This window comes from Lissotriton helveticus, chromosome 2_1 (genome assembly GCF_964261635.1).
Source record: "Lissotriton helveticus chromosome 2_1, aLisHel1.1, whole genome shotgun sequence".
In the NCBI taxonomy this organism is placed as follows: Eukaryota; Metazoa; Chordata; class Amphibia; order Caudata; family Salamandridae; genus Lissotriton; species Lissotriton helveticus.
The window spans coordinates 956,176,933-956,191,656 of NC_136059.1; the positions used below are offsets into that span (position 1 = coordinate 956,176,933).

Consider the following 14,724-nt stretch of genomic DNA (forward strand, 5'->3'; position numbering starts at 1 on the left):
AGACGAGTACGATCCCGACCGGGGTACCAGAACGTGAGTCGTACGGTCCACGTCAGGTAAGGGCCATCCATACGGAAAAGCGCACATTCACATACACACCGTACGGTGCGTACACCCCATGATCGCAGGGGTATGCGCCGTACCCCTGCGATCATGGGGGGTACGTGCCGTACACCCAGCGTACATGGGGTACGCACCGTACACCCAGCGTACATGGGGTACGTGCGTACCCCATGTACGCTGGGCGTACGGCGCGTACACCCTATGATTGCAGGGGTACGCACCATACCCCTGCGATCATGGGGTGTACGCGCCGTACCCGGGGGGGGCGTTCCGTACCTGTTTCGGGGCGAACTCCGCTTTTACGGCTGTTTTCAGCTCCCGTAGGAAAAGGGTCATACGGTGCGTACCCAACATGAATCGTACTTGCCGGGTCGTAAAAATCGGCCACGAACCGTACAGATGTCGCGTACAGCGGGTTCCGATGGAGAGTCGTACGGGGATTTAATTCGTACGGTCCCTGTACGATTCGTATGGAGTACGGCTCCTGGTACGGATCGTACTTCGTCGTTCGTACGGTGGACGTTGCAGGGTATGAATCGTACGGGAAAAACGCTCCGAATGGCAATTCGGAGCGCTTTTTACCGGATCGGAATCGACCCCTATGTGTCCATTATAAGGATACTGCAAGTCACCTTGGAGTTCCTCTACATGGTTATGGAACTCCTTTGTGACTTGCAATACAATATTCTTATAATGTACAGCAAGGGGTATTTTATCCATTATATATTATCTAATATATGAAATTACACAACATGAGACTTAGGGCCTGATTACAAGTGTGGCGGTCTTGCAGCAAGCCACCACCCCAGCACCCGGCTCCAAGACTGCTAAACCCATAGTCAGTCCGCCCGCCGAATTACGAGTTGCAATCCTGGCGGGCGGTCCTGCGGCAGCAGTGCCTTTCTAAGACTCACAGGAAAGCCTTAGAAAGGCACCACTGTAGGAGCACCACAGCATGTTCCTGCATGAACAGAAATGCACAATGTTGTGCATTTCTGTCCATGCAGAAACATGGCGTGCAAAAATATAGGGGGGTACAATATGTGCCCCTCATGCACAGAGGCAACAGGGGACTTTGTAGGGCCCCCTTAGTTTCCTCACCACCACCCTTTTCATGGCGGGCTCACCACCATGAAAAGTGTTGCAGTGAGGAAATTCTTAATATGCTTGGCGGTGCAACAGCGGCACCTTCAGCATATTACAGCCTCACACTGCTGTGCCAACGCAGCGGGATCAGGGATCCCTGGCAGTTGTGGCGGTACTGTGGCAGTTCCACCACCATAGTTGTAATCCGGCAGGTGGACTGCCAGTCTGGCAGTCCAGGGACCACCACTGTGGGTGAGACCGCCAATCTCATAACTAGGCCTTTAATTATTTTCTGTGAAACTTTTGGCAAACACAGGGCCTCATTTATGAAAAGTGATGCATTACTTCGTGGAAGCAGCGATGCGTCACTTTTCATTGCGCCCTCCTTGCGACATGCTGGATGCTTCATATTTACAAAATGACGCATCATGTCGCAAGGAGTTACAGATACATCAGTATTTCTGACGTATCCATAGGCGCAAAAATGACGCATTGCTGGCGTGTGTCACAAAAGTGACGCACCTTCAGCAATGGGACATTTAACATGGGCAAGTCCCATTTCAATGTGCTTGCATCAGCCTTACGCCTGCTGTGAGGCAACCGTAAGATAATGACGCATTTGCGCCCTAGAAGTGACGCAGTGAAATCTCATAGAATTCACTGCATCATTTCTACGAGGCTTACTTACGTCAAAACGCCCACCCTGCATACATTATACCTGGGGCAAGTATAATGAGGTTTACAAAGTGCCGCATCTACCTAGATTCGTCACTTTGTACATATGACGCCACATGGCACATTTTTTACCCTGCTGGTGCATCACAAAAAGTGACGCACCAGAGGGGGAAAAGTGATGCAAGGGCTCATAAATAAGCCCCTCACTTCTTATCAGATCTCCAAACTGTTAATTTGGTATCAAACTAAATAATTGCTCAAATACAATTATGTTCAAGGAGCATTCTGTTCAACATGCCCCATAATCACTCCACCAACAAGTATGTTTCAAGCTGACAATACAGCTCTTCCTGAGGTTTTACAGAGTGAGTGATTGTTACAGAGCCATAATTCATTGTGTCTAAATATACACTTAAGAAAAACCGTAGCATGCTACTTGATAAACTACCTCAATGGAGTCTCTGTTACTTCATTAATTATTCCAAATGCCCTCTCTGCTACCTATTTCCGCTACGTGCTATATCCCTTAGCTCAAAGTGATACTATTATCTGAATCAGCTCGACTCTACTGCAGTTATTGTCTCATAAGTACCCATAAGTACCTCATTGAATTCATCAGTTTGTGAACTCAGGGTACATACTGTAGGCTGTCTGAGCTCACCCTCCAAGGATATCTGGCATGTTATCCCTCTTCTTGTGCCTGCCTGCCATGCAGACACAATCCCATTTTCTTGTGACATTGGATATGGTTAGGGTTATATTTATTCCCAACTAAGATGGTCATGTTCCCAGTCTGTGCTGCCAGTGTCTCTCTGTCCAAGATGGTATTCAACCATTCTATTGTAAAGGCATTTTCTATTTTATTAATATGTAAGGGAGCTTGGAGCTGACGAATGATGTGTCTCAATGTATTTGATTCCCTTGTTTTTTACCAAGTTCATGACCCGCCCTAGATACTTATTGTCCTTGATTGTTTGCTCCTCTTTTCTGCAGCTGCTTTTCCTGTTTCATTCTTCAACCTGGAAGAGTATTCTAGACTGTTTCTCTACTCAGGGCCTGATTTTGAGCCTGATTTTGAGGTGATTGCTCGAGTAAGAATTACCAGTTGGGGGGTATTTAATGCATCTAATAATTATCAGATGCGTTAAATGCCTCAGCTGTCATTACATTTCGGCAGATGAAATCGGTTGAAATTTAATGTGGGAAAATCACCAAAATCCAGCTTATTCCCCACAAACTCGTAATAGGTGTTATTTATCACACCCAATAAATAACGTATCCTGTGGTATCGTTATTTACCAGGTGCGATAAATAACACCTAAACTCGTAATCAAGCCCTCTGTTTCAGAGTAGTTTGGGCGTCTTTCTTCTCACTCATGTAAACCTCTTCATCTTCAATTAAGAACCATCCACAATGCCATTTGTGGCTTTTTCCTCCTCACTTGAACCCTCTGAAGCAGACATGTGACACATTTCACCACAGCTACGAGTAGGAGTCATTCTTTTTTTAGGTAATGCAACCAATTCTTGGCAAATTGGTATAAAAGTGTTTATTCAGTACTTGGAGACATGGTGCCTTACTATAGCATGAGCCCTTCCTCAGCTGAACATGCTCTTTTGAGGCCTCTGCTGCTTGAGAACTAACTTGGGGTCAGGGAAGTCTTGGCCCTTATTCCAGAATAAGTATGTGTACTTGGAACGCTTGGGGACACTGCAATGTCACTTTCAGGTAAATTACATATTAGTATTGATCTTGAGACTTAGTACAAAATAAAATTGCAGCTAACTTTACTGCTGCCTGTGATCCAGAAACCAGTGTCAACCTGGCAGAAGTACATCATGTGTAAAAACATGGCTTCTTGTTAGCTGCATGACCAACAGAGGTAAGACTGTTTTAAGATTTTTTTGTGCAGTAGTCTGAGGTACACAACATAAACCTTTACAGGTATCCTAAAATACGTCCGGAACAGTAAAAGATGCAATAATTTAGTAGGCTACAGCACTTTTGTCTCGGGTGACAGAAATGAGCTCAAGTGCTTACTCCAAATACAGGGACAAATTAAGCACTGGCTCTGTCTTCTGGTCAAGCAAGAACAAACACAGAGAATCCAATAGGTGTGGCTTCAATGTGTAAGTAATACTACAAACTATTAAAAAGAGCATTTAAAATTATGGTACTTTTGACATTACACTGCTTTAGGTAGAACATTTAAGAAAGTAAAGGATATCATTATTGCATATTGCTAGAAAAGAGTTAAAAATAAAAGAAACTAGATGTAGGAAACGTGCTTCAAAAAAGAGCAGACTGCTCTCCCTAGCGCGCGTGCGCACCACTCGCAGGATCACCTTCTGCTCCTCCCGTCTCTCATGCGCGGACTAGTCTCGAGCGGCCAGGCACGTTCCTTGGATCTTGACTGAGCCTCATCTACTCATTTAAAAAAAAAAAAGAAAATTGCATGAAATAACTTGGAAAAGCTGCATTCTGAAAGCCAGGTTTCAGGTTTCCTTTCTTCAGTGGCGTACACTATTTGTACATAGGTGAAACAAGTTAGCGCTCTAGCTATTTATTTCTCTTCGGTGACGAATGCGAATATAGCGCGCCCCTTTCGCCGCCCTCATTTCCACATTATAAAATGAGCACGGTCAACGAAGCGAACCTTCTATCATCACTGCATTAGGGCAATCAGGAGCCGAGAGTTCCATCTCACGGCCTACTATCCCCAGCCTCTCCTGCCAAGATGCCTGGTATCTTACTCAGTGAAGTGTTCCCCAACTTCGAGGCGGACACCACCATCGGCAAGATCAAATTTCATACGCTTCTTGGAGAGTCGTAAGTAGGGAATTATTTGGGAAAAATTACATAGCAGGTGTGGGAGGAACTCGCACAGCCTATAAGAAGGCTCAGTTTTGTTGGGAGATGTACTTCCGTGCCCTTCAGTTAAATTGGTTGCTTTGCACGTGACTGGGCGAACTGCTGTGGCATACATTTAACTTGCAACTGTATTATTTTGTGCTAAGCTCAGAGACATTAGGTCAGTAGTGACGAGCAAGAAACTCCCGCATTTGGAGTCGAGGTTGAACCTTGTACTTAGCGAAGAGTAGTAGAGCCAGAACTCCACACAAGAATTTACTTAGACTTTTGGTGTGTGCAGGGCAGCACCTGCTAGCGTAAGAATCTGCTGTAAGTCTTCTGATCTCAGTGAGCGGTCCAGCTGCTTCCCCTGTTAAAGAGGACGGACAGTTCAGAACAAGACGACCAGTGTCCCTCCTTTTGATATTATGTTCCCTATTTCATTCAAACACACCTTTATGTATGCATTCTGGGCTGTTTCTTATGTGTAGGCATTGGCATAGCCAATAGGTCTCGCCTTTGGGAGCTTATAAGTGTTTAGTTATCCAGCACAATATCCTTGGGGCAACAACATCAAATGTTGCATGGCTAAACACTTATAAGGTCCCAAAGGCGAGACCTATTGGCTATGCCAATGCTTGTTTTAGATACTGCAAATTGGGACCCTGCTGTCCAGCGCCCAGTCTATGTGCTCTGATCCCTAAACATATGTCAAATTGACTCTGCTCCTAATTGGCATATTTAACTTATCTATAATTCCCTAGTGTATGTGACAAAGAGTACCCAGGGCCTGTAAGTTAAATGACATTAGTGGACGGCAGCACATATTGAGCCACCGCTAAATTGACAATGCAATGCATGTCTCCAGGCCTGCCATTGCATCCTGGGTATGCAGTTTTAAAACTGCCAATTCTTCCTGGAGAAATAAACCTTTCACCAGGCACAAACCACTCCTTTTAATCAGTATAAGTCACCCCTAAGGTAGACCCTAAATGCCCCTAGGGCAGGGTGCATGGTATTTAAAATGTAAATGTCCTGATGGTAAAAAACATCCAAATTAGTTTTTCACTGTGGCAAGGATGTCACTACCATAGTAAGTGGTACAAAAGGGTGTGGTGATGGACGGAGCAACCGAACCAATCAAACACTCACACCCAGTCAAAAGATCTGGGTTTGATCCATCAACGTTCTTTAGCCCACTCTGCCACCCCAGTTCAGACATGGCTATATGCAAATCAGTCTGACCCTGTGCCTCATGGGAACAGTCCAGCCCAAACTGCCAAGCCATGCCTTCCCTGGACCGGAAACAAGCTTCCAAGGACCGGTTTCTGGCATTCCAGCCGTCTTCAGCCCAGCTTGCTTGAATCCAGTGGCAAAGTGAGCAAGGGACTCACGTCTGAGCATACCCTGCCACACTTATGGCGGCCAAAGCGGTACAAAAGGGGCTGGTGATGGACGGAGCATCTGAACCAATCAAACACTCACACCCAGTCAAAAGATCTGGGTTTGATCCATCACCGTTCTTTAGCCCAGTTTGCCACAGTACCCTCATCAAAACACTGCTGGAACTGTGGAAGACTGAAGAAGGACTGCACCTGCTAGTGTGAGCTATGACGAGAACCCTAAGGGTTGGAATTACCTCAACTGGTACCCATTACCAAGAAGCGGACTCCAAGGATGAATTGGCTGACCTTCTGTTAAGCTACAGAGATACAAAAGCTGCCAGACACCCACATTCCTTTTTGCCCAGTTTCACCACCTGCATAATCTCACACTGACGGCTGCGCTGGTGTGGGGTGTCTATCTTTGCGAGCGTTTGCAGTCGGGGAGCGTCTCCAGTTGCTTTGCCCGCAGCGTTGAAGCTGCTGCTGTTTTCCGTGGAGTTGGGCCGCCTCACATAAACATGCCTCTCGGATGGGGTGTGTTCCCTGCTGCTCCCAGGTACTCATCATAAGGCAGTCAGATCTTCCAAAGTATACTGTGCCCCTAAGGGGTGCCATTTTCCCATGTCTCAATCCAGGCCGCATGGTGTGCTGCAAGTGTGGTGTTTCCTGGCCTGCTGGTGACAATGAGAGCATGATGCTCGGCTGCTCCCCACATAATATGTGCATCTGGTTTCGCAGGTACTTTGGTGCTGGTGCAGGAGGTCTCATGCAGTGCTTGTGTCATGACTACGCAGGACAATGCTCTTTCCTCTGGCCCAGAATGGTGCATAATGACTTGTGATGTTGTTCGGAGGTCTGCTGAAGTAATTAACACCCTCCAGCTGGTGGACAGTCTTCTGTGATTATTCCACATGATTTGTGTGGCTGGTGAGTTCTGTGCTGCTCTCTTTTAAGCTCCTGTTGGGCTGATAAACGACTAAGATGGCCTCAGTGACCGCCCTTGAGTTGTTTGTGGTTGATGGCCCTCCATCTGCTCAGGCAGCAAGGTGAAAGGGCTGGCATGAGTGGCTGGAAACGTATTTTATGGCTGTGGCAGTTGGCAAATCCTAACTATGAGCGTTTTTTGCAGCGCCAAGCCCGGTAGTTGCCTAAGGAATCTGTAGACACTTTTTGCGCTTGCCTAAAACACTTAGCCAGTACGTGCATGCTGCTGGATGTAAAATGATGAGCATTGGGCACAATTCAGCTGAGGAAGAACATCCTCCAGGTCCCAGAAATGCATATGGTCGATATACTAATGATGGGAGGTTCCCAAAAACTCTCTAAAGTGCATGCTGACCACATGGAAGTGGCTCTATAGTGTGCTTTGCTCGAGAACGAAATTGCTTTTCCTGGGAACCAATTCTCTGCAAATGGGGCCATGCCTGATTCAATGAAGGTCCAGGACATTCAATCAGCACTAGAGCCTACCAGTGTCACAGGCATACGCAAGTTCAATCCTCACTGGCCTTGGGGCCTTCCTGTCCCAGAAGTATGATAACAGGAACTGGGCTCCGGTGGCGTATTCCAGTCGTGCTTTGACAAACACTGTGCAGTGGTACTCTCATATTGAGAAAGAAGGCATTGCTGTACACTGGGGTGCCACCATTTTCACATCTACCTCTCCGGCCAACCATTCGATGTCCATACTGCCACAAACCACTGGCTTCCCTGTTCACTGGTTCATCTTCCAAACCTCCACAGAGGATAGAGAAATGAATCCTCCTTTGCAGGAGTACCATTTCTCATGGTGTACTGACCTGAGACTCAACATCAAGCAAATTATCTCTCTAAACATGCAAGAGCAGTCACAGCTGGTGAGGAGTCGGATTTGGAAGAATATGTGCGGCTGGTGGTGGAATGGTCTAGGCTACTGCCTATTTCCCTGGCAGAGATCATCACGGCCACCGCATTGGATGAGTGTCCCCAGTTGGCAATCTCAGCATTGACCTGGCACGCCATCACTCAAAAGGCATCCTATTGTACTGACGAAGCATGGCAGACTTTGGAATTGCTGCATAATATCTGTTTTGAACTTGCTGTCTCATCGTAAGGGGGTTTGATGAGAGGCTCCTGTTTGGTTATTCCGAGAACACTGCAAAAACAGGTGGTCAGCTGCGCCTAAACTGCCCACCAAGGGATAATCAAAACTAAGACCAGGCTGAGGTGCAAAGTATCAGTAAACATAAAGGGGGTTTAACCAAATTAGTCACAAGGGACCTGGGTGCTACGTAGTACATAAAGAAGGGTCCCAGTGACACGTGGTATAATTTAGTTACTTTAATTCACAATATAAAGACATCGAAGCACATTGCTATTTGATCACAATGGGCTAAACCAAATTCACATTAGAAAAAACATTTTTCATAGTGCCCCAAGGGAACCAAGAAAGTAGAGTGAAATTAGTGATAAGAGAAAGTGGTGCAAGAATAAGTGACAAAGAAATTGGCAAATTTAAACATAAATAAAGTGGCTTCAGATCCCTGAGCCAAGCTTGGGACAACTAATTTCCCAGAGTATTATTGATCAATAAACATGTATAAGACGCTGATACTTAATATCCTAACTAGTGGTGGCGTCCACTGATATGGAAGAAAAAGTAGCCGTCGACGTTTCGACCCCCAAGCTACAAACGTAGGCGTAGTTGACACCTTACACCGGGGTCTTCATCAGGACAAAACCGTGAAACCAAAGGGCACACTAGGTATTCTACAAAAGTAAATAAAGGCATACATTAGTTAATACTCTCATACTCAATTGGAGAGAAATTAAGCGAACAAAACTTGAATTCGTTGTGACCACAGAGGTCAGATTAAGAATATTACCATGGTAAGTGGAATGTATTTTGTCCACAAAATTGGACCAGAGGGATCCAACAGCTCCGTTTAACAGATAAGTGTATCAATCGTCAATGAATTTCTGAAAAAATGAATGAAATCCCCAATGGGACAATTAATCACCTTCTCTGCATAATCAAATGTGGATTCATTCCTATCCCTTCCAAAGGATCTTAGCTTCCATCATTTAAAAACGATTAAAACACTGTGCTACAGGGCCAGTAGTAAACCAGTATATTATCCACACAACTACATAGTGGTGATAATTATGCATAACACTGAACAACTAACAGGGTCTTGGACATTCCGTAATAACGTGTGACATTCCAAATGTTAGTTACTTTATGAAGGGGCATCATAGATCAATTAATAAGGTCTGCGCATGTAGACCGATATATACAATGAATAATCATATCTGACTGGGATATAAAGCTATTAACAACATTCTCACCCTCATTCTTGAATGTATCAATACGTTATTTCATACAGGGAGATGCTAGTTCAAACCTGTTTTCACGATTTAGAAAGGAATATACAAAGCCACATTACCTTACTCTCGGTCTTTCTTGAATTCTAAACATTCATGGTTCTAACGTGCATAAGCGCCACCTCTAGACCTTTAACCGTAAATCACAGAAAGGAAGAAAGTGCCGATAAATAAAACGTCAAATTATCCTTTGATAAAAATTTTGTAGAATCCAATAGTTTAGAAAGGACTACATACCCTATTGCGGCTGAAGATTTCGCATAAACAATTACAGGAGTGTGACTAATTCTCGCACGAATCCGAGCAGTCCTACAAGAGAAAGGTCGCGTTATCCCAGCAATTAAGAAGCCTGCAACCATGAGAGACATATTCGACTAATAAAGCGGGGATTAACGTGACAGCATACCTATCTCGACCGTAAATCCACCTAGACGTCCATGTGTCTAGCAATCCTTTTCGGGAACAATCACCGGGAAACCGCAATGTTGGTATCAATGCGGAAATAGAATCTTTTCAGTCTAAAAGTGCTCGTCACTTCCGGGGCGTCCGCCTACCAACACCACTAGTAGTTTAGAATCGTGGCTATCGAAATAGGACTACGACCGGGCTGTCATTAAAAGACTACAAAGGTGACCTCAAAATATAGTGAGAAATATCATCCTAGTTAACACCAGATAGTCGAGTTAGTTAAAACAGAAATTCTTAATTACAATACATGTATTGGGGGTATGTGGAAAAATTATGTAAAAATTAAACCAGTACCATTTCCAATCAGAAATTTCGATAGTGTCCACATGGTCGTTATTAAACATGACATTTTTGACAATTACAGAGCTGCCATGGTTATTCTCACACATATAATTCTGACAGATGTGGAGTTGCCAGTCAGTAAAAAGCATCTCTAGCTACAAAACTTCAGGTCAGCCGCGCACCTCTCAACCAGGAGGGTGAAGCAACATACCTTAGCTAACTACAGTAGGCAATGTTATAGATCAGACACAATAAAGGAGACGCACCTCTCACACAGGAGGGTGAAGGTCATTCAATTTGGAGACAGGAGGAAAAGACTGTCAGTAAAAAGCATCTTTAGCTGCAAAAATACAGGTCAGCCGCACACCTCTCAGACAGGAGGGTGAAGCAACATACCTTAACTAAGTACAGTAGGCAATGTTACAGACCAGACCCAATGAAGAAGACGCACCTCTCACACAGGAGGGTGAAGGTCATTCAATTTGGAGACTGGAGGAATAAGGTAACATACTTTACTAAGTGCCCTAGGCAATGTTAACAAACAGGCCCAATATAAGATGACGCACCTCTCACACAGGAGGGTGAAGGTCAATCATTTTGGAGAAATTTTGTTTCAGCGGCCGAATCTGGCCAATTGCGCATGACTGCTATCTGCTTCATTCAACCCATTTTTAATGGTATCCAGAATTGTCATCCACTTGGATTCCCTGAGTGTGAGAATTTGTGCAATATTCCCACCCCTTGGGCCCAGGATTATCTTTTCTAGTACCAACCATTGTAGGGTATCAGGGGTATGGCCATATCTAGCACAATGGTCTACCAAAGGGGCACCACGTACCATGCACCTGATTCTGCTACCATGTTGTAGGATCCGGGCCTTTACTTTTTGCTGAGTCTGGCCCACATATGCCAGATCACATGGGCATCTGATGACGTAAATTACGTTTGACGTATTACAGTTCGTATGTGTTTTTAATGCAAATGAACGACCTCTATACGAAAAATCCTTTGTTGGTATTGTTGTCGGACATGCCGCACATGTCCCACATCTGGTGTGGCCCTTTACTGGTGATAAGTTCCACAAGGAATGAATAGTAGGACTGGGGGGTATGTTTAAGAATGATTGAACAACCTCATCCCTTATATTTCGTGCCCTCTTGAAGGAGTGTAAAGGGAGGGGCTTCTGTTCAATATCATCTGCCACTAGACTCCAATTTTTATTTATAATGCTTTTAATCTCATTACTTCGAGTCGAAAAAGTCGTCACACAGATTAATCGATCAAGGGATGCATCCCTTTTGGCATCTGTTGTTAAAAGTGAGTCTCGTGGATTGTACCATGCCCTCTTCCGTGCACGTTTCACCAGACGTGCCGGATATCCCCGTTCTAAAAGACGGTTAGAGAGTTCTAGTGACTCTTTCATGTAGTTTGCCTTGTCCGAACAATTCCTGCGAATCCCAAAAAACTGACCCACAGGTAAATTGTCTCTCAAACCTCTCGGATGATGACTACTGTATTCCAAAAGGGAATTCCTTTCTGATGGTTTTCGGAACAGTGTGGTTTCCAAAAGATTTGTTTCTTCATTGACATAAATCGTGATGTCCAAAAATGGGATTTTGTCGCTGCTTGATTCCATGGTGAACTGGATATCCGTACTATTGGTATTAAGCCAAGTATGGAACAGTGTTAGATCAGGCTGTGTGCCATTCCAAATACACAGCACATCATCGATGTACCGAACCCACAGATCCACCTGCCTGCCAAATGGATTACTGTCACTGAAAATGAATTTGTTCTCAAAGTCATCCATGTATAATACTGCCAGGTTTGGAGCAAAAGTGGCCCCCATAGCCACTCCTTTGGTTTGGAGGTAAAATTCATTTTGGAACATGAAACAATTCCTCATCATTGCAAGCTCCAAAAGCTCTAAGATAAACTTGGATGGAACTTGAACTGGAGCCGTGCTTGTGTCTAAACATTTCTCCATCACAGCAATAGCATCCTGTTGTGCAATACTAGTATAAATTGACACAATGTCACACGTTACTAGTCTTTGTTTACAAGGGTCAAAGGGTCTTTGGTCCATCAAGTTAATTACTTGGGTAGTATCACGGAGATAGGCTCTTGTTTGCCTGGCCAAAGGTTTCAGAAAGAAATCTATGTATTGGCAAAGAGGTTCCAGCATTGAACCGCACCCGGACACGATCGGGCGTCCGGGTGGGTTGTCTAGGCCTTTGTGCACTTTCGGTAAAGTGTAGATAGTTGCAAGCCGTGGGTGACTTTGGTTGAGGAATTTAAACTCTGGCTCAGATAGAAAACCCTCATCCAGGCCCTTCTGTGTTACTTCAAGAATAGCAGAAGCCAGCTCACGTGATGGGTCGTAATTGATTTTCTTGTAACTGATGCCATCCCGTAACTGTCTATATATTTCATCTTTGAAGGTACCTATATCCTGGATCACAATTGTCCCGCCCTTGTCGGCAGGCTTGATGACTACCTCATTGTTGTTTTTGAGGCCAGAAAGGGCTAGTTTCTCCCCCTTACTAAGGTTGAATCTAGTAAATTTTGGTGTGGATAGCATATTCTCCACATCCCGGGTGACAACATCCTCAAATGCAAGGATTTTATTACTCATGGCATAGGATGGTGGAAAGAACACTGATGGTTCCCTTAGCCCGGTTACTGACGGTCTCTGTTGGGAATTCGAGTGTCTGAAAAAATACCTCAAGCGAATCTTTCTAAAAAACCTGTATAATTCAGTTTTTAATTGGAATTTGTTTGGCAAAGTAGTTGGCACATACGAGAGACCTTTACTCAACACCTTATTCTCCTCCTCCGATAATTGATATTTAGAGATATTTATGATTGGGTTTGAGGCAGTTCTTACTGTTGTTATAGGAGTTCCGTGTACAGGTGGAGCAATTACCACCGGTAAGTGTTCTTCCTCGTGGAGATCTCCCCATGAGTTTCCGGGCGGAACGTCACCTGCTTCTGTACTCCCCCTCTGCCTCCATTCTGGTTGCCGGTATTGGACATTTGTCCCCGTTGTTGGCCCCGTTGTTGGCCACGGGACCAATTGCCACGTCCCCGGGGTGGTCTCCATTGGCCTGGGCCTTGGCCTAAAAAATGAGGTGGTGGTGGGTAATGTGGGTAACCAAAATCCTGGTATTGGCAATTGTATGCAAGTCCAGGTGCAGCCTGTTCTGATTCACTTCCTGAACTATACGAAGAATCAGAAAAAGTGGTGTAGTTCCTCCTTCCCCTGTAACCTCCTCTACCCCGATTGGCAAACCGACCCTGATGGTCCTGATTGTAGTAGTCCGGTTGGAGGTAGGGGTAGACAGTCTTTTTATCAAATGCTCTTAGATCTTTAGCGAGTTTCTCTAGTTTTTTTGTTTGAGTGGTTACATCAAAGTCTTTTAATGTGGCAACCAGGGTTTCTAGTGCTGTCTTAGCATTAGTTAAGGTGGTATCTCCAAGAATGTCTGCTCTTAGTGCTGCAATTTCTTTTGTCAAGGATTGGACCTGCTCGGCCGCCGTTTCCACCCCCAGCACCATCCTGTGCCGGGAGCAGTTGTTGGCGACGTAGCTAAACCTGTTCTGATCTATGATGCCCCTTCATAAAGTAACTAACATTTGGAATGTCACACGTTATTACGGAATGTCCAAGACCCTGTTAGTTGTTCAGTGTTATGCATAATTATCACCACTATGTAGTTGTGTGGATAATATACTGGTTTACTACTGGCCCTGTAGCACAGTGTTTTAATCGTTTTTAAATGATGGAAGCTAAGATCCTTTGGAAGGGATAGGAATGAATCCACATTTGATTATGCAGAGAAGGTGATTAATTGTCCCATTGGGGATTTCATTCATTTTTTCAGAAATTCATTGACGATTGATACACTTATCTGTTAAACGGAGCTGTTGGATCCCTCTGGTCCAATTTTGTGGACAAAATACATTCCACTTACCATGGTAATATTCTTAATCTGACCTCTGTGGTCACGACAAATTCAAGTTTTGTTCGCTTAATTTCTCTCCAATTGAGTATGAGAGTATTAACTAATGTATGCTTTTATTTACTTTTGTAGAATACCTAGTGTGCCCTTTGGTTTCACGGTTTTGTCTTGATGAAGACCCCGGTGTAAGGTGTCAACTACGCCTACGTTTGTAGCTCAGGGGTCGAAACGTCGACGGCTACTTTTTCTTCCATATCAGTGGACGCCACCACTAGTTAGGATATTAAGTATCAGCGTCTTATACATGTTTATTGATCAATAATACTCTGGGAAATTAGTTGTCCCAAGCTTGGCTCAGGGATCTGAAGCCACTTTATTTATGTTTAAATTTGCCAATTTCTTTGTCACTTATTCTTGCACCACTTTCTCTTATCACTAATTTCACTCTACTTTCTTGGTTCCCTTGGGGCACTATGAAAAATGTTTTTTCTAATGTGAATTTGGTTTAGCCCATTGTGATCAAATAGCAATGTGCTTCGATGTCTTTATATTGTGAATTAAAGTAACTAAATTATACCACGTGTCACTG

General features: G+C 44.4%; 1 long non-coding RNA gene across 2 annotated transcripts in view; it reads left to right on the forward strand.

The window, feature by feature from the left end:
- Positions 1–4,470: 4,470 nt before the first annotated feature.
- Positions 4,471–14,724, forward strand: part of LOC144819556 (uncharacterized) — a 378,156-nt gene continuing 367,902 nt past the window's right edge. For both annotated transcript variants that reach the window (XR_013607441.1, XR_013607442.1), the window contains exon 1: positions 4,471–4,654. This is a non-coding gene — a long non-coding RNA (uncharacterized LOC144819556). The remainder of the gene's footprint in view (positions 4,655–14,724) is intronic.